Source organism: Medicago sativa, chromosome 6 (genome assembly GCF_051527215.1).
Source record: "Medicago sativa cultivar Bolivia chromosome 6, Bolivia_mono, whole genome shotgun sequence".
Lineage (NCBI taxonomy): Eukaryota > Viridiplantae > Streptophyta > Magnoliopsida > Fabales > Fabaceae > Medicago > Medicago sativa.
This window is the reverse complement of record NC_140754.1, coordinates 17,102,276-17,124,885: the sequence shown is the minus strand read 5'-3', so window position 1 is coordinate 17,124,885 and position 22,610 is coordinate 17,102,276. Positions and strand designations below refer to the sequence as shown.

Sequence of the window (22,610 nt, the reverse complement as noted above, 5' to 3'; positions counted from 1 at the left end):
CATCAATAAATCTTGAGCAAGATGCATTATAAAGCATAATTCCAACTATAGCATAAATCTGGCACATCATACGGTATAGAAAATAAATCTACACATATCATTGAGACTATACACAATTTAACTGAATAATTGAGCCTATACACAATTTAGCTGAATAATACTAGCCTATCAAAATACAAGAGCATATCTACTCATTTACAAAAATTCAATCAAACACAAACCACAAGCTTATTCTGAGAACAAATTACTCCCTCTATCTCTATCTCTATTTTCTATTTACTATATGCTTATTCTGAGACCATAAATGCTTTCCTAGTAAAATGCTCACAAACTATCATTTTTCAATAGACAAATCCAATAGAGTTTACATTCCAAGTTCGAAACATCTACACGCAGTTGGCATTTTGAAGATCAATCATAACACTTAATCCACAGACATATCAACTAACCAAAGCAGAACTCACTGTGGATCTTTAATCTTCAATATGACTAAATATCGATTTAATCAATAAACTAATCACTAAATCTGCTTTTAAGAATCTATAAGCTTACTAAAACACTGAAAAATCTTCAACCTTAACATTAATTAGTTACGTTATAAAGTTCAAATTCAAAATATCAACACACAGAAGATCAATCACAACTTGCTTAATTCACACACATATCAACTCAACGAAGCACAACACACCTTGAATCTTCAATCTATTAATCAATAATATATAAAATATTTAACTTAAACACTAATCTAATCAATAAACCAACAACTAAACCTTTACTAAAACACTAAAATCACCTCAACCTTCACAAAACCAACGGAACAACATGAAAATTAAGAAGCAATGAGTGAAACGAACCTTGAATCAAACTGGAAAATTAGCTTCACGATCGTTACAGAAATTCAACAAATTCAACAAATTCTAACAATAAGCTTATTCTGAGAGCAGTATCAAACACAAATTCAACAAATTCTAACAAATTCAACAAATTCTAACAATAAGCACTGAGATGTATCAATTCTAACAGCTTAAAATCAATAAACACTGAGATCTATCAAATAAAAGCAAAAAAATGTACATACCTGAGCTAGTGAGAGTCGCGTGTGATGAAAGCGGCGGCAAGGAGAGAGAAAAATGTCGCGGAGAGGAGAGACAGCAAACGGCGGCGGCGACGGCGAGGAGAGAGAAGCACCACCGCAGAAGGAGAGAGGAGAGACACGGTGAAGGTGATGTGAAGCTTGCGAGAGAAAACTGAAAAAGGTGAAAAACGCGTGAGAAAGAGAGAAACGCGTGTGATGAAATGACAGAGAATTGTGAAATTTTTGTATTTTAGGTGTTATTTTAAATCCTTCAAATTTTGCTAAAGAGAAATTCTTATTTAAATGCTTAAAAATGACTTAAATATTTTCCCAAACAGTGGAATTTGGGTCAAGTCAATTTAAATCCTCCAAAAAATTACATTCCCTCATTAAAATACTTTATCCAAACACACTCTAAGGAAAATAACCACAAGGGAACTCCACCAAACAACCAAGGAAGCAGAGAAGTACGATGCACCACCTTGAACAGAAAAACAACCAAAATATGGGCTCCACCCAAACCCCCAAAGGACATATTACATCTTTGAGGCCTAGTTTATTAGGAAACAGTTTGATCGATAGAATAAGCACTTTACCGGATGAGTTGTTGTGTCACATTATATCTTTTCTCCTAACCAAATAGCCCTTCACTACAAACATTCTCTCGAAGCAGTGGATCCCACTTTTCTATTCACTCCCTATTCTCCATTTCCACTATCAAACCAAGAACGCCTATTCACTCCTTGTAATTATCCGCTTGGACGATCAAACTGAGAAAGACGATGACGATGATGACTTCTATCGTTGTACCCCAAAAAAATTAATACTAAATATATGTTATAAATGATATATATTCATAAATGACTTCGTTTATAAGAAATCGTAAAATCGCAATCAAAATCGATGGATTTTGTCTATTTTGGGAATTTAATATGGATTTGAGTCGTTGAAGGTGAAGAAAGTCGCAAAATCTTGGATTTTATAGGATTTAAGTCGGGGTTTTGACAACAATGATTGTAAATCTGTTATTACTTATTTTATTGTAAATGATATCTAAAAAGTGCAATCAGAATGAGACTAATCGCATCAAACAGCGGAAAATGAAATTAGATGAAGCTAAGGGTCAAAGGAGTTGAAGACTCTAGCTATGACTTCATTTTTGGTATTGAAATTAAGGCAAGAGGAATGTGTTTCAATTTTAAGGTAGAAAACGCCTTATAAATCAAAGAGCTCATGCAAGTGATTTTGTATTTATCATATCACAAAGAGATTAGCAGGGGGTAGCACTTTGGTGCCTTTGGCTTCGGTGCCTTTCGGTACCTTTGTCTCTATCTCTCTCCTAACCAATAATTCTCTCATCAAAATATATTATTTTAATCATTCAATCAACACTCTTTCATCTAAAATACACTAAAGTCACCAAAGTCATCCAACACAAAGTCACCGAAATGCCACCCAAGCTCAAAAATTTGACTTGTTAGGCGCGGACTGGGGGTCCTATATTTTTTAGTTACAAGTTCCACGGGATATCTTACATAATTGTTTGCCATATGTAAAACTTGACATTTGACACATTTTTACGGTTTCTGAAATTTTAATAATTTTTTCTCTCTTCTTGGAATAAGACCAACATGAATGTGTGCAAACCACATAATTTTATCTTTAAGAGTTTGAATTCTTAGAAATTTTGATCATATTTTTGTTTTATTTTGTCTAATACATGTCCATTTATATTTTTGGTACTCTTAGTTCTGTTACACTACGTTGGTCTATAAATTTTGAGCAAAGAAATACAACACTACAAATTTAATTAACACATTTTATTTAATAACACAACATGCTATCTTGTCACACAAATGTTTGCCATGTCTTTCGTCTTACATATTGTGTGCTGGTTTTCGGTGGGCCGGTTCATTTGGCTTCGAGATCGGGAGTTGGGGTCTAGCAGCAATCTATGTTTGACTTGATTTGGTTTTTCTCTGGTGTACCGGGGGCGAGGGGTGCCCCGCTAATTTGGTACTAAAGTCTGGTGGGCCGATCACTTTTGATTAGAGATCGGGAGTTGTCATACCCCAAATTTTGACCACTTTTCTTTGTTTTTAAGTTTTATTCGTATTTTAAACGCCGAGTAATTTCGTCGTTTCAGACAGAATTTCGGCAGAGAGGTATTGTAAAATACCTCATTTGGTTACCAAAAGGGATTTTTTTATTTAGATTTTTTTATCTTTTATTATTAGTGTTATTATGATTTATTTATTAAGTATTTTACTATCTTATTTTAACTCATTTAATTTTTTTTAATCATCTTATTTTAATTTTTATTTTAAGCATTCACGTTTTTTAGTCTAAGTATTTTAGTCCAAGGTTCTTTTATTGTTTTTTTATGTATATGATCCTTGCTCTTTGTCAATTTAGTCCTCCTTCTTGTCCAAACATAGGGGCGTTTTGGCCCAAGCTTGCAAAAGGGGACACCTCATCTGATCCAGCACAGTGTACCTGCAATCAGAACCCTAAAAAGGCACTATATATACATTCAATGATTGGCACTGAAGAGGGGACTGACACATGACATCTGTCGCAGCCTAATTCACATAAACCCTAATTTTCCTTCTCTCTACACATTTCAAATCAAATCAGCCAAAAACCATAAAAATGTGAAGAACACATGAACTTTCGAATCATTTTCTAGAATTATCAAAAACACGCTTCCTTCTTTTCTCTCTACTTTTTTTGATCACAAATCATAAAACCTCATGAACACTTCATGAATGTTCATCTACAAAATTTTCCAGCGAGCTAAATAAGTTAAAAAAAAACAACACCACTGATTTCGAACTCAACCAACAACATTCATCAATTCATCAACAAACCGTTACTCTCCAAATCCGAAATCAACACACATCCATACAACTGATTCATGCACACAACCTTCAACAAACTTCGAAATCACCAACAAGCTGTCCCTGTTCATCGCACCATTTCAGTAAGGAGTTCTCAGATCGAGCCGAAGCAGAATCAAAGAAGTGAGAAGCAAGATCCAAACTAAACCGGTTCAAGGACGAAAACGGAGCTGAACCAAATAGAAGCAGGAACGTGAAAACGGAACTGAATCGAACCGGCCTTGCAGTATTGGAACCAAACCGAGTCATCAACGGCCGAGACTCAAACGATCCGAACAGAGGTAGTGTTTTCAGTTTCCTATTTGTTTCCATGGTTGTTTTGTAAGATTTGTTTGTGAAGAAACATTCGGAAATTTATAGATCTAGAATGCATCTTTGATTTGTGTTTGAATTTGTTTGTGGATTCGGAAAGAGGGGGAAGAGGCGATCGTTTTGATGTAAAAAGATTTTGAAAAAAGCTCCGACGCGGCGGCCCTCAGGCCGACCACCGCGTCGGAGCACCTTCGGCCGCCGCTTGCTTATCTTCTCTGTTTTGCTGTAGAACATAGAATTTTTCTTTTGTTAATGTTAGAGAGAGGGAGAAATAGCACAAATGATTTTTTCTTAACACTAGTATCTTTTATACCAAACCCATTATCCATGTCCACTAACCCATGGGTCTGATCCAAACCCACAGGAACCGACCCAGCTGGGTAACCCAGCCTCTCAGGGCCCAATTTCGAAATTGCTTTAAGCCCAGGCTGCATTTCCTTTTATGTTTGTTTTGTCTCTACAGTTTTGCTTTTTATACCCCCTGCATGCTTCCTGCACCCCCTTCCTGCATCATATTTATTCTACTCATATTTTTAACTTCTTTTAAAATATTCTTGCATTTCCTTTTAAAATCATTATGTGACCTTGTTCCAGGCATTTTAAAATACTTTGATCTCCATGACCTTTTTTTTATTTTTGCTTTAATATTTTTAGAATTTGATCTCATGCATTTTAAATGTTTTTTTTACTCCGTAATTTCTCTTGTTAATTTCGCTTCACTTCATTGCATTGCTTTAAAATTTTTAACATCATGCATTCTATTTGATAATTTATTCTAGCATGTGATGCTTTTAAGTTTCTTATTCTCTTGTTATGATTGCTTTAATTCTATTATTATCTCATGCATTTTCTTTATGCTTGCAATTTATTTAAATTCCACGATATTAGTGTGTATTTTAGGTATTGATGTAATTTATGTTTGAGCATTTTTATTTCTTGTCTTAGAATGGATCTAGGATGGTATGTAATATCGTAGTAATTGCACACACTGACACAAGCACCAACACTACACCACTTTATTTATCGCTTTACGCTCGCTTTATTTTTCACGTCGTTACGCCACCTTACCGTTATTTTAGAAAAATCTTTTTATCTCAAAAAAAAATCAAAATAAGCAAAAAGTCAAATATTTTCTTAATAAACCTTGGTTTCAAATCCAAGTTGTTTTTCCTTTTTATTTTCTTAATCAAATTCCTAATGAATCTTAATTGAACTTAGACCAAATTTCATAAATAAAATGAAACAACCTCACTCCCATTTTATTCTTCTATACCTTGAGGTCTCGCAACCCTTCTTAAAATCATTTTCAAAATCAAATTAAAATCAACCTAACCCACAAAAAATAATTTTAAGAGTGAACTACATTTGGGTTTTGATCCCTTTCTTTAAGGGTATGTAGGCAAAGGATTTATCCTTCCAAACCAAGTAAAAAAACAACAAAATCATACTTCTTCTCCCTCCATTCTTTCACTTAGATTTTAAGCAATAAGTTTTCAAATAAGTAAAAATGATTTAGCATAAAGATAAATTTAGGAAAGAGGTTCCCACAGAGTACCGTGGTCGTTAGGGGTGCTTAACACCTTCCTCTATCGAAACCAACCCCCGGATCCAGAGTTTTTAAAAGGGTTTTAATTCATCTTTTCCCTTCCCACGAATAAAGATCGAAAAGCCCAAACGATTGAGGGTTCAAAACCAATCAATGGATTGACACCCGAAAATCATGGTCTACAAATTGGCGACTTCACTGGGGACTTAAAATCCTATGCGGGTTAAACCTACCTTTCTTTCTTTATTTTTGTGCTTTATTATTTATTTATGCTTTGTAAATATTTATACCTTGTTACGTGAGAGGTGAGAAAATAAGTCCTACTCCCGGACTTGAGTGAAACATAAGATAGGACGGAGTACGATCATTGTGCCATACCAGGAGCGGTCCTACCTATGTGTGCATGTGATATAACTCCACTCAACGTGGGTTCAAGAGTAAATATACGTCACCATGAGCAGTCGTGATTGGCGATATTATTTTTGAAACCCATCAAGCGTTGAGAACCTTTAGATTACCTTTAACCCATCTTGGCCTTTCTAGGACGTAGTGCGGTGGCTAAACCAAGAGCGGTCTTGACTTTAGTCGTCACACGATACTACACTCAAACTAGACTTCCTTATGAATACTGTTGGTCTAGGAGCAGTCCTACGCACCGATAAGTCCATGAGGGTAGTTGTAATTTGGGAACTTGGTAGAACCCTTGTTACAAGTGCAAATGAAACCACAGTCCTTACCAAATGGCGTTGTGACCTCTAAACTCCAACTTTGTGGAACTTATCCTCATCATGCTTTCCATTCATAATCATGCATACATACATGCATCCATTCATAAATACTTTTTTCCATCAAATGTTGAAGGACTTAGCCATGTTTTTTGTAAACATCAAAAGAATGGACCTTGTAAGAATGAACACCAAGCAATACAATTTCAAAAAAAATCTTAACTAAGCTTTTGCTTTTGTTAAAGAACTTTGTCCTTTATTTCGTTCTTACCTCTTGAAAAAAGAACCGATTGCGATATCTTTACAATTTTCAAATGAAACCATGTTCCTCTACAATGCTTACAAATTAGCTTCGATAAGTCCTTCAAAAAAAATCACATTTTTGCATCATTTAGCATTCATAGTTTCTAGTCTGTCTCTCATACTTCGGTTCTTTCTACAAAAGGTCAATCCATCAGTCTACTCGCCTCTACAACACTCGAGCAAATCAGAATGGATCATCTTGAACAAGAGAACCAAGAGCTTCGTGAAGAGGTGACAACGCTCCGGGCTGAAAATGAGATTTTGATGAACTTAGTATCTTTGATGACGGTTGCACAGAGTCAGCCATTATCTCTTCCAGTTGGCAGCACTCAAGCTCAGACGGTTGCTTCCACTACTCCAATTTCAACAGTGTTTGCTAGTACTCCTCAACATGCTATGCTGGAAGGTTATCTTTGGAGTACACCTTTAAGTTCTGGTGAAGTATTCCATCCCGATGTCTCTAAGGTTCAGGCTCCTTTCATGCAACAGACAAAACATATCCCTCAACCTGGCTCTTTGATCCCTCAAGCTGCTATGACCTACTCAGCTCCTTTGATTCATACTACTCAGCGGGACCATGAACCCATCTATCACTCAGGAAGTGTGGTTGCATACGACCGGATAGCTGAGCTGGAAGAAAAGTTTGACAGAATACAGTTGGAATTGAAAGCTCTCCGTGGGAAAGAACTGTTTGGGAAAAATGCTTATGATCTTTGCTTGGTTCCCAATGTCGTGATACCACCCAAATTTAAGGTCCATGATTTTGAGAAGTACAAAGGGAACACTTGCCCTGAGCTTCATTTGGTAATGTACGTGAGAAAGATGTCTGCTCAAGTAGGTAATGATGAGCTCCTTATCCACTGTTTCCAAGATAGTTTGACTGGTGCCGCATTGATATGGTATATGAGTCTAAACAAGGTTGATATCAAAACTTTCAGTGACTTGTGTGAGGCTTTCGTCCAACGATACAACTACAACTTGCACTTGGCCCCAGACAGAAAGGAACTGCAGGCCATGACCCAAAATGATAATGAATCCTTCAAAGCTTATGCCCAACGTTGGAGAGATGTCGCCGCACAAGTCCGTCCACCTCTGGAAGAGAAAGAGTAGAACGATATTTTCCTGGAAACTCTGAATCCGTTCTATTTTGAGCATATGCTTGCAAGTGCATTTGGAAACTTCGCGAAAATGATGACCGTGGGTGTGTGTATCGAAGAATGGGTCCGAAAAGAACGTCTGGTGAAAAAAAGTGTTCCCACTGATGGTTCAGAGGAGGAATACCAGGAAATGAGTGTGGAGGAAAATCAACCTCAACAACAGTATCTTGCTTATCACCCTGTTGCCGCTGTTATGTCTATCATAAATGTTGCTCAATGTTCGAGTTATCAACCCCAATTTCAGCAATATCAACAACAGCCTCGACAACAGGCTCCAAGAACTCGGATTGATCCCACTTCTATGAAGTATGCAGATTTGTTCCCAAGGTTTCTTGAAAGGAATTTGATCCACACCAAGGCACCTCTCTCAGTACCGATAATATTGCCAGCAGGGTATAGAGCTGATCTCTCTGGTGCCTTCCATCAAGGGGCAGTAGGTCACGATATTGAACAATGTTTAGCATTTCAGAAGATAGTACAGAAGTTGATCCGAAAAAATCTCATACCTTTCGAAGAGTTTGAATTTGAATATGCAAGTTAATCCGCTATCGGACCTTGGTATCTAAGGTTGATACGTGGAATGTTTAGCTGCAATTGGGTCTTTGTTGATGTTTATTTCTAGTACTCATCTATTTAATTAAAATGTTTGTTTGTTGCTTTATGTTTTTCAAAAAAATATCCTTTCGTCCCACCCGAGACGGAAGAGAACTTGTTTAGGGCTTTTTGCTTTATGTATTTTCATCATTAATAAAAGAGTCGCTTTGATCCCGACCTTTGTTTTTATTTTGTGCTTTTTTCTGGAAAAAATGGTAATACAAAAAACCAAAAAAAAAAAATCTTTTTTCTTTAAATCATTTCCACATATCTGCATAATCATAATGTTTATATCAATAATCAAATCATGCATTAATAAACGCGTTGAACACTTTAACCATGTACTCTCTCCCAACTTGGATTTCCTTGTATCTGAGGCTGAAGAAAAGGAGAATGAAGAATTTCCCAATGAGATCTCTTGCCTACTGGGGCATCTTGGCCGTCAAGAAGCTGCAAAAAGAATATCAAAGAGATTATCCAGAAGATGGCATTTAATTCCAAAGATTGGCACGAGATGCTACTGTTTGCCTTGTATGGTTATCGTACTTCAAGTTCACACTTCAACAGGGGCAACCCCCTCCCCCCCAATCCCTCAGTATACAATTTAAAGGCAGTGTCCCACATGGAGGTCAAAGTCCTGTCAACGGAAGTTCCAATGAAAGTTAAGCTTGATTGAATTTAAAAGTGTTATTGCCATGTGCCATGGAACAGTAATATCAAAAGGATAAAGTAAGTATTCGACAAAGAAGGCTCGTCCCCGTCTTGTGCTTCAAAGTTATATGATTACAGGGGCAATGAATGCCAAATTACAAAGAACGGTGACATACTTGTATGTCCTGTGAATACCGATGCAGTCAAGAAATACTTTGTAAAAAAAAAAAACTCGATAAGTCGCAAACCTTAAAAGGCGGCTTAGGCAAAAAAGAGCGTCTCGATGGACTGAAAACCCGAAAGGGCGGTCCATGCAAAAGTTAGAGACAAAAAAAGAAAGTGAAAAATGATAAAAAAAATAAATAAATGTTTATCTTGATAGGTTGAAACCCGCAAGGGCGACCTATGCAAAAGTTAAGGATTGTGACAAAGTAACTGTATCTGGTCGGACATGACTCACTTGGGGCATTTCAGCCGTCAAAGGACCTCCGATTTATGGCAAGGTAACTACATCAATTCAGATATGATTCATCTGGGGCATCTTAACTGTCAAAAGGACCTCCGATATGAAGCACGTGCAAATCAAAGACTTGGAACAGTGGAATTCAAAGTTGTTAAGGATCATAGCGGTTATTGTGTTCAATGTACCTTTTCCCATATAATTACCATTTTCCAAACTTTTAAAATCCGTGGAGCCACGCCTTCAGCCGGCCACCACTCCATTTACATTAATTTCAGCCTGTGCCCATTTATTTGAAATTCTCATTTGTTCTATTTGCAAAATTTTCTTCCATTTTTGATGTTAATACTTAAAGCAAAAAAAATATTTTCAAAGTTTTTCATGTTTTTTTAAATGCATAAACGACAGGTACATCTTCTTTGAACTTATGAGTAGGTGAAATATACATCAACATCCGTCTCAAGGACAGTTAAACTCTGCAAGTTAAATGTGACCCAAGGTTGTGAGATGACCTCTGTCAAAAAAAAAAGAGAAAAAAGAGAGCTCGCTAAGTCGAAAACCTGAAAGGGCGGCTTAAGCCAAAAATGAGCGTCCCGGTGGATCGAAAACCCGAAAGGACGATCCAGGCAAAAATTAGGGGCATACGAAAAAAATATATATTCCCGGTGGATTGAAAACCCGAAAGGGCGGTCCAGGCAAAAGTTAGGGATTTTTCAAAAAAAAAACACAAAAAAAACAAAAAAAAAGAATAAAAAGACAGAGGCATCACAGCTTAAGTGGGTCAAATGGAAGAATGCACTTTGTGCTCGCTTACAAATGGCGACTTCTGCCAGACTTTGATTGATGGGTTTTATCTCGAGAAATGTCGACTTCGGCCTGTGGTTTGATTGATGGCGACTTCGGCCTGTGGTTTGATTGATGGCGACTTCTGCCAGTAGTTCACAAATGGCGACTTCTGCCAAGTTGTTGTTTGATGAGTTGTTTCCCCAAGTGGATTGATTATTGGGCATTCTCCCTTCAAGTGGTTTGATTATGGGTCATTCGCTTCTCGTTGGTTTGATCTTTTGGGCTTTTCCTCCTTCAGTAGGTTAATTAATGAGCTCCTACCTCTTTAGTGGTTTGATTATCGGGTCATTACCCCATCAGTGGTTTGTTTGAAAGGTTTCCCCCATCAGTAGTTTGATATCGGGCTTTATCCCGACAGGGATTTGATTGATCTCCTGTAATGTTATCCCAAATGAAGATTGCTGAGTGTTTGTACTGCGATGTCGGTCCACCTCCTATCTTACTTGTCCAGTCTTGTTAGTTTCACTTGTTATAAAGAGTCATACATTCATATATTCATACATTCATTCATATACATATTCATGCATATAAACATTCTAGCACACATAACTTGCATACAATTATCATTTATACATATTGACCACCTTGTGTCTTATTTCAATTGTATCTCATAAAAGTGTCGTCCTCATTGTGTCTGATCTTGAGCTGTCACCCATAGTCTTGTTTGGTCATATCCCTTCAGTTCGGTCTTCACTTACCTTTTGGACCAGGTTAATCACCTGCCAATGTCTTTTGTGTCGTTTGGACCAGGTTAATCACCTGCCAATATCTATTGTACCTTTTGGACCAGGTTAGTCACCTGCCAATATCTTTTGAACCCTTCGGACCAGGTTAATCACCTGCCAATGTCTTTTGTACCTTTTGGACCAGGTTAATCACCCGCCAATATCTTTTGTACCTTCTGGTCCAGGTTAATACCCTGCCAATGTCTTTTGAACCGGGTTAATACCTTGCCATTAGCTTTTGGGACCAGGTTAATCACCTGTCAATCTCCTTAGTGCCTTTTTGGACCAGGTTAATTACCTGCCAATGTCTTTTGTACCTTTTGGACCAAATTAATACTCTGTCAATGTCTTTTGTACCTTTTGGACCAGATTAATACTCTGCCAATGTCTTTTGTACCTTTTGGAATATCTTTTGTACCTTTTGGACCAGATTAATACTCTGCCAATGTCTTTTATACCTTTTGGACCAGGTTAATCACCTGCCAATTCCTTTTGTACCTTTTTGGACCAGGTTAATACCCTGCCAATACGCATCGTGCCTTTTGGACCAGGTTAATCACCTGCCAATGTCTTTTGTACCTTTTTTGACCAGGTTAATACCCTGTCGTTACTTTTTGGATCAGGCTAATACCCTGCCACAACCTTTTGAACGAGGGTAATACCCTACAAAGGTTTTGGATCAGTTTAATAGCCCGCAAATACCCTTGTGTCAAATAATCACTTTACCAATGCTAATATGTCCCCCTGTATCCTGCTTAAGGTACTCCGGTATTGATAATAGACTTTTTTACCATTTTCACCATTTACCACGGGCTGTTGGTAATAGGCAAGCTTTATTTTTCGTATCAAGCTTTATTTTTTGTGTCAAGCTTTACTTTCCATCTCAAGCTTTACTTTCCGTCTTAAGCTTTATTTTCCGTCTCAAGATTTATCTTCCGTCTGAGCTTTATCTTCCGTTGAAGCTTTATCTTTCGCATTTTCATCATTTACTACGGCGGTTGGTAATAGACAAGCGTTATCTTTCGTATGTTCGTCTTTACCACGGTAATCGGTAATAGACAACTTTTCTCCCCAATGACCTATCAGTTTGTTCCCCAGTTAGTTTATTTCTGTCGTCTTTGCATTCATACTTGCATCGCATGCATTCATATCATTATATTCATCGCATTCTCAGCTTTTCAACTAGTCAAAATTCGGTGTACTTAGTATTTAAGTCTCTTCGACCCGTTAATTTCAAAATTTCATCTTTTAAATCCCCGTGTCGAAGATACTTAAATAAGTTACTCTCCCAACAACATTCATCAATTTATCAACAAACCGTTACTCTCCAAATCCGAAATCAACACACATCCATACAACTGATTCATGCACACAACCTTCAACAAACTTCGAAATCACCAACAAGCCGTCACTGTTCATCGCACCATTTCAGTAAGGAGTTATCAGATCGAGCCGAAGCAGAATCAAAGAAGTGAGAAGCAAGATCCAAACTAAACTGGTTCAAGGACGAAAACGGAGCTGAACCAAATAGAAGCAGGAACGTGAAAACGGAGCTGAATCGAACCGGCCTTGCAGTATTGGAACCAAACCGAGTCATCAACAGCCGAGACTCAAACGATCCGAATAGAGGTAGTGTTTTCAGTTTCGTATTTGTTTCCATGGTTGTTTTGTAAGATTTGTTTGTGAAGAAACATTCGGAAATTTATAGATCTAGAATGCATCTTTGATTTGTGTTTGAATTTGTTTGTGGATTCGGAAAGAGGGGGAAGAGGCGATCGTTTTGATTAAAAAGATTTTGAAAAAAGCTCCGACGCGGCGGCCCTCAGGCCGACCACCGCGTCAGAGCACCTCCAGCCGCCGCTTGCTTATCTTCTCCGTTTTGCTGTAGAACAGAGAATTTTTCTTTTGTTAATGTTAGAGAGAGGGAGAAATAGCACAAATGATTTTTTCTTAACACTAGTATCTTTGATACCAAACCCATAACCCATTATCCATGTCCACTAACCCATGGGTCTGACCCAAACCCACAGGAACCGACCCAGCTGGGTAACCCAGCCTCTCAGGGCCCAATTTCGAAATTGCTTTAAGCCCAAGCTGCATTTCCTTTTCTGTTTTTTTTTTGTCTCTACAGTTTTGCTTTTTATACCCCCTGCATGCTTCCTGCACCCCCTTCCTGCATCATATTTATTCTACTCATATTTTTAACTTCTTTTAAAATATTCTTGCATTTCCTTTTAAAATCATTATGTGACCTTGTTCCAGGCATTTTAAAATACTTTGATCTCCATGACCTTTTTTTTATTTTTGCTTTAATATTTTTAGAATTTGATCTCATGCATTTTAAACGTTTTTTTTACTCCGTAATTTCTCTTGTTAATTTCGCTTCACTTCATTGCATTGCTTTAAAATTTTTAACATCATGCATTCTATTTGATAATTTATTCTAGCATGTGATGCTTTTAAGTTTCTTATTCTCTTGTTATGATTGCTTTAATTCTATTATGATCTCATGCATTTTCTTTATGCTTGCAATTTATTTAAATTCCACGATATTAGTGTGTAATTGCACACACTGACACAAGCACCGACACTACACCACTTTATTTATCGCTTTACGCTCGCTTTATTTTTCACGTCGTTACGCTACCTTACCATTAGTTTAGAAAAATATTTTTATCTCAAAAAAAATCAAAATAAGCAAAAAGTCAAATATTTTCTTAATAAACCTTGGTTTCAAATCCAAGTTGTTTTTCCTTTTTATTTTCTTAATCAAATTCCTAATGAATCTTAATTGAACTTAGACCAAATTTCATAAATAAAATGAAACAACCTCACTCCCATTTTATTCTTCTATACCTTGAGGTCTCGCAACCCTTCTTAAAATCATTTTCAAAATCAAATTAAAATCAACCTAACCCACAAAAAATATTTTTAAGAGTGAACTACATTTGGGTTTTTATCCCTTTCTTTAAGGGTATGTAGGCAAAGGATTTATCCTTCCAAACCAAGTAAAAAAACAACAAAATCATACTTCTTCTCCCTCCATTCTTTCACTTAGATTTTAAGCAATAAGTTTTCAAATAAGTAAGAATGATTTAGCATAAAGATAAAGTTAGGAAAGAGGTTCCCACGGAGTACCGTGGTCGTTAGGGGTGCTTAACACCTTCCTCTATCGAAACCAACCCCCGGATCCAGAGTTTTTAAAAGGGTTTTAATTCATCTTTTCCCTTCCCACGAATAAAGATCGAAAAGTCCAAACGATTGAGGGTTCAAAACCAATCAATGGATTGACACCCGAAAATCATGGTCTACAGGAGTCAGTTCTTTGACTCAAGTTGGTTTTTGGGCTTTTGTTTTTGTGCTCTTTCGGTGGATCGGAGGTCGCGAGGTTGAGGAAGCTGCATGATCCTTCGGTCAGGTGCTCTTCGAAATGTGGCTCAGCTTGGGTGTTAGGGTCTGGGATTTTTATTTTGAGGGTGTACTTTGGGGGTGAGTAGTGACGATGGGCGGTGGTGGAAACGGTGTTTACATGGCTTGTTTTTTTGGAGTCTATTTTAGGTGGTGATGTGTTTTGGTTGGTTTATCTTCAGGGGTGTTTTTAGGTGGTTATGGTGTACCGTCTATATGCGGCATCATTTGTATCTTGTTTCGTCCATACCTTGCGTCTTGCGGGGATGGCGTTTAATAATATTTGCTGATTCAAAAAAAAAAATTAATTCTCTTCTCACTAAATTGAAGGGAATTGAACAATGATTTATTCCATGAACTTAATCTTGCTATGAATGATACTATTGCTAGATTATTTATTTATGGATACGTTAAACATGAACAAACACATTTCTGATTTTTGCAAGAACCACTATACCAGCCTGATCCTCTCCTGCAAAGATTGTCACATACTTGATTGCCAGATGAACCAATATATTCACCCCTGAAGAATTGATTTGGGTACTCACAAGCCTCAATTTGCACCACTGCTTCATCTCCAATTTCCAAAAGAATAATATTATTTTTCTTAAGCAATATATTTTCAACAATCGATAGTTAAAAAAATTACTATTTTTGTAACACCCATACCAGACGTATCTAGAAAGTTTAGCACATGCGTTAAGTTTAGTATTGGATACATTAAAATATACTACATAAAAACTTCGAATGAATTTATATACAACAAAACGTGTACGTACAATATCAATACATCAGATCTTGTCTAATTTAAGATAAATACATCCTTGAAATCCATACTATCCATGCTGCGGGTACGAACGAGCTCTTGCTAAAAAATCCATCCGGCTACTACCTTGTCATCCAACCTGTTTATCTGAAACAAATAAGGATTGGAATGAGACATAATGTCTCAATGAGTTCCCCTAAATCCTAGGCTATAGGTAACCTCAGGGGAAACCTACGGTCACCACGTGTCTACAATACAACCTGACGGTTGGTTATACGTGTGTGGTCATGTTTCCTAGATGGTGGTGCATGCTAGACCCGTCATAGGTTCATCATACTTGTTATAGGCTTCTCTTCCTATACGTGTCATGGCGGTCGAGGGGAAAACTAGGACCGCATTGCCAAGAATACGCTCTACGTATCAAGGCCTAAGCATAACATATCATGACACGAGTCTAAACCGGACGATTAGGGGAAACCTAGGATCGTCACCGGCATCATAATCTTTACTTGCTCTATTCCATGTCTTGTACTTGTCTTATAGCTTCTAGTGCTCTTGTTCTTGAACATAATCGTGCATGGAATAATTCTTACAAAGTAATGAACATAATCATAAACATAACATGCATGGTCATACATTAGTTCATTCATTCATTATGTTAGCGTTGAACAAACAGTTATTATCTTGATTCATTTTACGGAGAGCCCCGGGTGGAGTAACCCCGAGAACAACCCCATCATGACCGATGTACGTACATCAGACTCCCTCGGTGTCGTGCGGGTCCCTTGCGGCTTGAACCGTTCCCCTTGAGTCGAGAACCTCCTGTATCCCCCTGACGTGGATAACAAGAGACACGAGCACCGACATGCGGTTATAAACTTAGTCTTGTTATGGTGACATGCGGGTCCCTTACGGCTTGAATCATTCTCATTATGAAAACCCCTTGTATCCCCCTGAAGTGGATAGCAAGAGACATGCCACCTACTTATACTTGTCATGGTCTTGTCGTTCATGTAGGATTAACCTATTCATGCTTGTACATTCCTAATCATGGTGGAGAGATTAACTAATCAAACCACAACTTAACATGCTTGCTATCTTATTCTAGTTCGTGTGCGAAGAGGATATACTTCGCGTCTTAACATTCTAGAAATTCTTAATAACATGCTATTTCTCAACGACTATGCCAAGGCTCTAGTTTTCCCTTGCTTAATGAATAACTTGCTACCCGATTCATAACATGATACTCTCGTATGCCATGCTTTAATACATGATTATACACTTGCTTCAACTTACAAGAGATTCTTTCAAAACCTATGCCTTAGGGACTAGTTATGAAGAGTTTACATTTATAAAAGTTTACGTGAGTAAAAGCCGAACCGGAGCACGACAACAAGGCAAGACGAGGAAACAGGGCAGCAACCACTGTTCACTCGCCTTGAACTCGCAGTGGCGAGCAGCCACCCCTTCCTGTCCTTCTTGCTCGCAGTGGCGAGCTCCATACTCGCCGTGGCGAGTTGGTGCAGGCAGCACCTGCAATTTTGTTGTTTTAAATCAAAAGTCTTCAATACATAGTGTCCCAAGGCATATGGCATCTCTAGTGATCATAGGAAACTTGAAAAACATTCTTGAAGCAAGCATACACAAGTATAGAAAGCATAGCAATGAAAAGGGCCAATAACACACTAGTTAAAACCCTAGAAATCCTACATAGTTTTCACAACATTCTAGCATGGCATAATCATAAACCCAAAGGGTGGGAAAACTATCTATGGAACTCACCTAAACATGTTCTTGTGATAGCTCCAAGCTTCAAGCTCAAGCAAGCCAAAACCCTAGCTCTTGGTCAACTCACTTTCTTTGTTTATACCATTCAATCTTGATAATTTTCTTGCAAACTAAAGCACCATGATCCCTTGTTAATTACCAATCTTTAAGTTCATACACCAACTCAAAGCTTTCACCAAAACTCTAATTCTTCATGAACTTCTCTTGAGGAGGAAAAGTAGTAAAATAAATTCATTGCAAACTCCATATCGCTTCTTTGATTAAGGAAGAACCATAACATAAACAAGCTCTAGCTCCCTCTTTACCAAACAACAAAACCCTAACCTTGAATCTCTTCCAAAGAGGAGAAGAATTGAAAATAAGCTTACTCCAAGCTACCAATTTCTTGTAGGATGATAGAGGAACCAAATTTGATCATGATTCTTGATGAAGAAGACTTGATGAATTGGTGAGGTAGGAAGAGAAGAGGGAGAGATCGATGGAGTAGAGAGAGAAGGATGAGGAAAGTCTTTCCCAAAAACAAAGAGAGAGAGAAAGAGAATAGGAAATGAGATATTTTGGTACCTTTACCAAATAAATATCCCTTCCCTTACAATTACCAAATTGCCCTTGCGTTAAACGTGTTTAATACGGCACAGATACCTTTCCGTATTAAGCTGACATAACATAATAAATATTCCATCATTCTTATTTTCCGTAACATTAGTCCTCTGACGCATTTAACCGGTATCATTCGGATACTGACAGGCGGGATATTACAATTTTAAATTTCTTAACATGTGCAAAACATTAGCCAATTATTTCACTTGAAGATAAATTTGTAAAAGCAAAATCAATTGCCAAGAAATTTATAATACCATAGTCAACCTTCTAGATTCTCGTGATTTAAGATACTCATTCCGTCTCAAATTATATGTCGTTTTGAAGAAAAAAAATTGTCCCAAATTATATGTCGCATTACTATACCAATGAAGCATTAATGTTACTTTTCCTATTATATCTCTAACTATTTATCACACTCTCTCTTTTCAATTCTTGAATTTATATTTATCATACTATTTATTAAGGATAATTTTGTAAAACAATTAATAATATCTCTTTTCCATACAAAATTAATTACATTTCTTAATACATTTGAAATGACTAAAACGTCATCTATAAATGTGAACGAAGGGAGTATAACAATAAGGCATAAAGATAGTAAATAGAAAAAAACTGTTACATCAAATTTAAGATTTTTTTTAATGTTTTCCTCCTTCAATTCTTAAGGGAAGAGGGTCATAGTGATATATAATTTGATCGAGATGTAAGTAAATTTTGCCAAGATTATTTCAATTAGAATTAATAATCAAATTCTCTAAAATGATTTACTATTTACTGAATCTCATTAACCACATTTGATCCAAGTATTTAGAAATTTGATTTAAATAGTGTCAAGCAATCATGAATAATCATATATATATATATATATATATATATATATATATATATATATATATATATATTTTCAATATCTTTAATAATGTGTCAATTTATAATTACTGACCTGATAAAATATTCTTTAAAAATCTTAAACATTTAAAAATTAAACTCTAAGTTTAGCTTGCATACATGTGTTTATTTTCTAATAATAAGTATTGTAATAAAAAATGTTTTTATGAGTTAAACATAATGACTAAAATACAAAATAATATCCCAAATTACTATAATATAAACTTACGAGCAGCTAAGAGAACAATGAGAAAGAAGCACAAGCTAGCAAGTGTTTTCCACTCCATCACCTTTTTTTGTCTTCTAAAAAAATGCAAGTGGTTATGTGCTATCACATTGTTGATAGATGTAGCCAATTTATAGAACCCCCAAAATTGAAAAAGTATTCCCACCATCAATTTAAATTGTGATCGGAACTATATTTAGTCACTAATTGCTGTTTTAAACCTCACCATGGATGTGACCCAGACCATCCCTATCACGTTTCAAACTTTTAAGACTTGATAACTATTAAGTACCTCATTTGAGAGAAAAGTTTTTCGAGTCTTGCATGACTCAATGTCTCGTTTAAAACCTCAATGTTAAGTAAGATCCACATTTTTTTAATATTGAAAAATTGAAATGTAGTGATACGAAATTATTAATAGTTAATTAGTGAGTCCCATTTAAAAAATTTGTATAAGATGTTGGGTTGATGGATTGAATACTATTAAATACTACTATTAAAAAATTATAAATGAGTGGTGTGTAGACATGAGACTCATTTAAGTATTATAAAATATATGTCTTCATTATGAAGATTCTTGATAAAAGTGATAAGACCGCAATTCTTACTTTCCTAAACTGCTCAATAAATTAAGACATTCCACTTTAAATTTAAATTGTGATAGGAACTATATTTAGTCACTTATTGGTGTCTTTTATGGGTATGTGGTTCAATAATCAATCAATCAATCAATAACTCTTACAAAAGAGAATAGCCCAGCCAATTTTTTTACCGCAGACCAACAAAAAAAAATTAGTAATATTTTATTGGATCTGATATCTTATCTTCCTTTCAAAGATCACATCAAATTATTTAGGCTTATTATTAAGGCAGCCGAATAGTGAGTTTCCAAACTTATTTTTTATCCCAAAATCTTCCTAATCACCTCTTCAAAATCTAGAAGGAAGCATTAGGCCTGACTCAATTTCTCAATTTGAATAGCAAATTTCCGAAACAATCCAAAATGAATTCCTTCCTATTCAAAGTTTGGCCGGAATATGTCACCAGAGGTTTTCAATTTGAATAGCAAATCTTGCAAATTTTATACTATTTGTTGAGCATGTTAATAAGTTCTACTTTAAATTGATGGATTTATATATTTATGAATTAGTTTTTCTTAAGTCAAACTAGACCACTAAAATTGACACCATAAAGAATTAAACTTGAGACCTTGAGAGAAACTCACTGCAAGGTCCCAAGTCAACACCACCAGATCAACTCAAGTGGTGTTGATGAATCTTATGAACTTGAGACCTTGATGGATCTTACGAATCAATTCCTCCATATCTAAAAACTTAATAAAAAATACAAAATATTTACGGACTGTCCAGATAGACCATACAATAATATGCCAAACCAGAAGAAAAGAAACCTCACCTAAACTTATCTCTCCTAAGTAACCACAATTCCTCACTACTACAAAAATGAGCTTATATAGCGCTTTTTTTTGTCTTTAGCTAGCGCTTTGAAAGCGCTACTATAAATGGCGCTGGTAAAAGTAATATAGCGCTTTTTTTCTGTTTAAAGCGCTATCTAAAGCAGTGTTTACATAGCGCTTTTTGTCAGAAAGCGCTAGCAAAGATGAACTTTAGATAGCGTTTTTGGTAATAAACGCCATCTAAAAGGCGTTTTGAATAACGCAATCACCAGTATTAAATAGTGTTTTTGTTTTAAAACGCTATGTAACACTAGGTTTAGATAGGTTTAGATAACACTAGGTTTAGATAACGCTATGTAACACAAGGTTTAGATAGCGTTTTTGTTTTAAAACGCTATGTAACACTTATGATGCTTACTTTTAATTTCAAACAACTCAACCTAACAAACCTTAGCTGCACCCGTGCCCACTACTCTTATTTACTTGCCCATTTTAATAATTTCAATATCACCCATAAATCTATTGTTAACAAAAAAAAAAAAGATAATAGTGGCAACGCCATGCATATGTATATGATAACATTTGGAATATCACAAGCTCCTTAATAGTGCCAACCTAGTCCGACAACAAAAAATGCTTTGGAACAATTTTCACTTTGAGTGTACCAGAGAAAATTAATATCAGAGACCACCAAACCAGTTAGTTCACCCTAGAGTTCGATAATAATAAAGATTGTCTTCTCTGTTAGTTTTTACAAAACCAAGACTATAAATGTTGTCCAAACTATGAAACTAAATGGTTGCATATTTGAATAGAAGCTAATGCATAACACTGATAAATCTAGTAAAAATACTTAAATTTAAATGAAAGTCTACATCTTGAAGATATCGTTGGACAAGAGGATAACTCTTCTATAATCTGACTTTTCCTCAAATGCATTCCGTTAGTAGAAACGCCGATTTTCATGTCTTCTAAAAGACCCGCATTCTGTAAAATATATGAAGCAAAATCGAAGATCATTTGACGAGCCATGGAAGTTTAAAATAGTACGTTATTTAAGGTGAGACGGAACACATTCATGAACCGAAAGAGGGTATATCCATTCATTGGATGAACTGGTTGTTGTCCACTGTCAACAACCATATTGTTCCTAATGCTAGCTGCACAACCAATTGTCTTGCTCCATTAGCAAAGGTAGTTTGTCTTATAATTCCTTAAATTTGGAAATAAATATTTTTTCATATAGAGAAAAAATAAAAATCTAAATTTAATGTTCTTGTTGAAATATATTCAGGTTGTTCATGAAAAATTTGGTATTGTTGAAGGTCTCATGAGTACTATTCACTCTATTACTGGTAAGTACTAATACTATGCAATGTTATGCTACACATTCTTCTTAGCTGCAATGAGTTCATAATTTAGGTTTTGTTTGGATAAACAACTTAATTAAGCACTTATAGCATAAGGATTTATCATATAAGTACTTATGCATAAGCTATTTCTAAAAAACTCAATGTGTTTTATATAAGCTAGAAGTTGTTTTTATAAAAAATCTTGGAAAAAGCTTATGAAAATGAGCTGAAAACAGTTTATAGACATATTATAAGTTGTTTGATAAGCTCTTCTAAACAGTCTCACAAGGGCTTATGATAATATATAAATTCAAATAAGTTAATCCAAACATGTCTTTGTTTGTCATACAGCCACTCAAAAAACTGTGGCTGGACCATCAATGAAGGATTGGAGAGGTGGTAGAGCTGCTTCTGTTAAGATCATTCCTAGTAGTACTAGAGCTGCAAAGGTATCTGACTTGTATATAAATCACTGTTGTCAAGTAGTAGCTATACCAGTGCTATAATGCTATAGCATAGCAGCATTTGGTATAATGTGTTGTCAAATAGTGGCATTGTAGCAGTGTACCGTGGCAAAATTCGATCTAATCACTATTTTCCATGATCTTCGATGACATGACTAAGCCAATGAAATAAATGGAAACTTTTCCTATAGAGGTTTTGAATTTGAGTAATGCTAGCAACACTCTCTTTTGAACACTCTCTCTAATACTCAGTCTCTTATTGGTTTAAATTATTGAAGGTTTACACTTTGAAAAGTTGAACCTCCACAAAGTGGTGGGACATACATTGATTTCATCCAAAAAATGAGTGAGTGTTAAAAAGAGTGTTGAAAAGTGAGTGTTGCTAGCATTCCTCTTTGAATTTT

The 22,610-nt window shown here is 36.0% G+C and overlaps 2 pseudogenes across 1 annotated transcript; both read left to right on the top strand.

The window, feature by feature from the left end:
• The first annotated feature begins 7,035 nt into the window (after positions 1–7,035).
• LOC146913293 (uncharacterized) lies at positions 7,036–8,559 on the top strand (annotated as a pseudogene).
• Positions 8,560–21,486: 12,927 nt separating this feature from the next.
• LOC146913292 (glyceraldehyde-3-phosphate dehydrogenase, cytosolic pseudogene) lies at positions 21,487–22,248 on the top strand (annotated as a pseudogene). The gene is made up of 3 exons (XR_015016551.1): positions 21,487–21,584; positions 21,685–21,745; positions 22,094–22,248. The product of XR_015016551.1 is annotated as a glyceraldehyde-3-phosphate dehydrogenase, cytosolic pseudogene (transcript).
• The last annotated feature ends 362 nt before the right edge of the window (positions 22,249–22,610 follow it).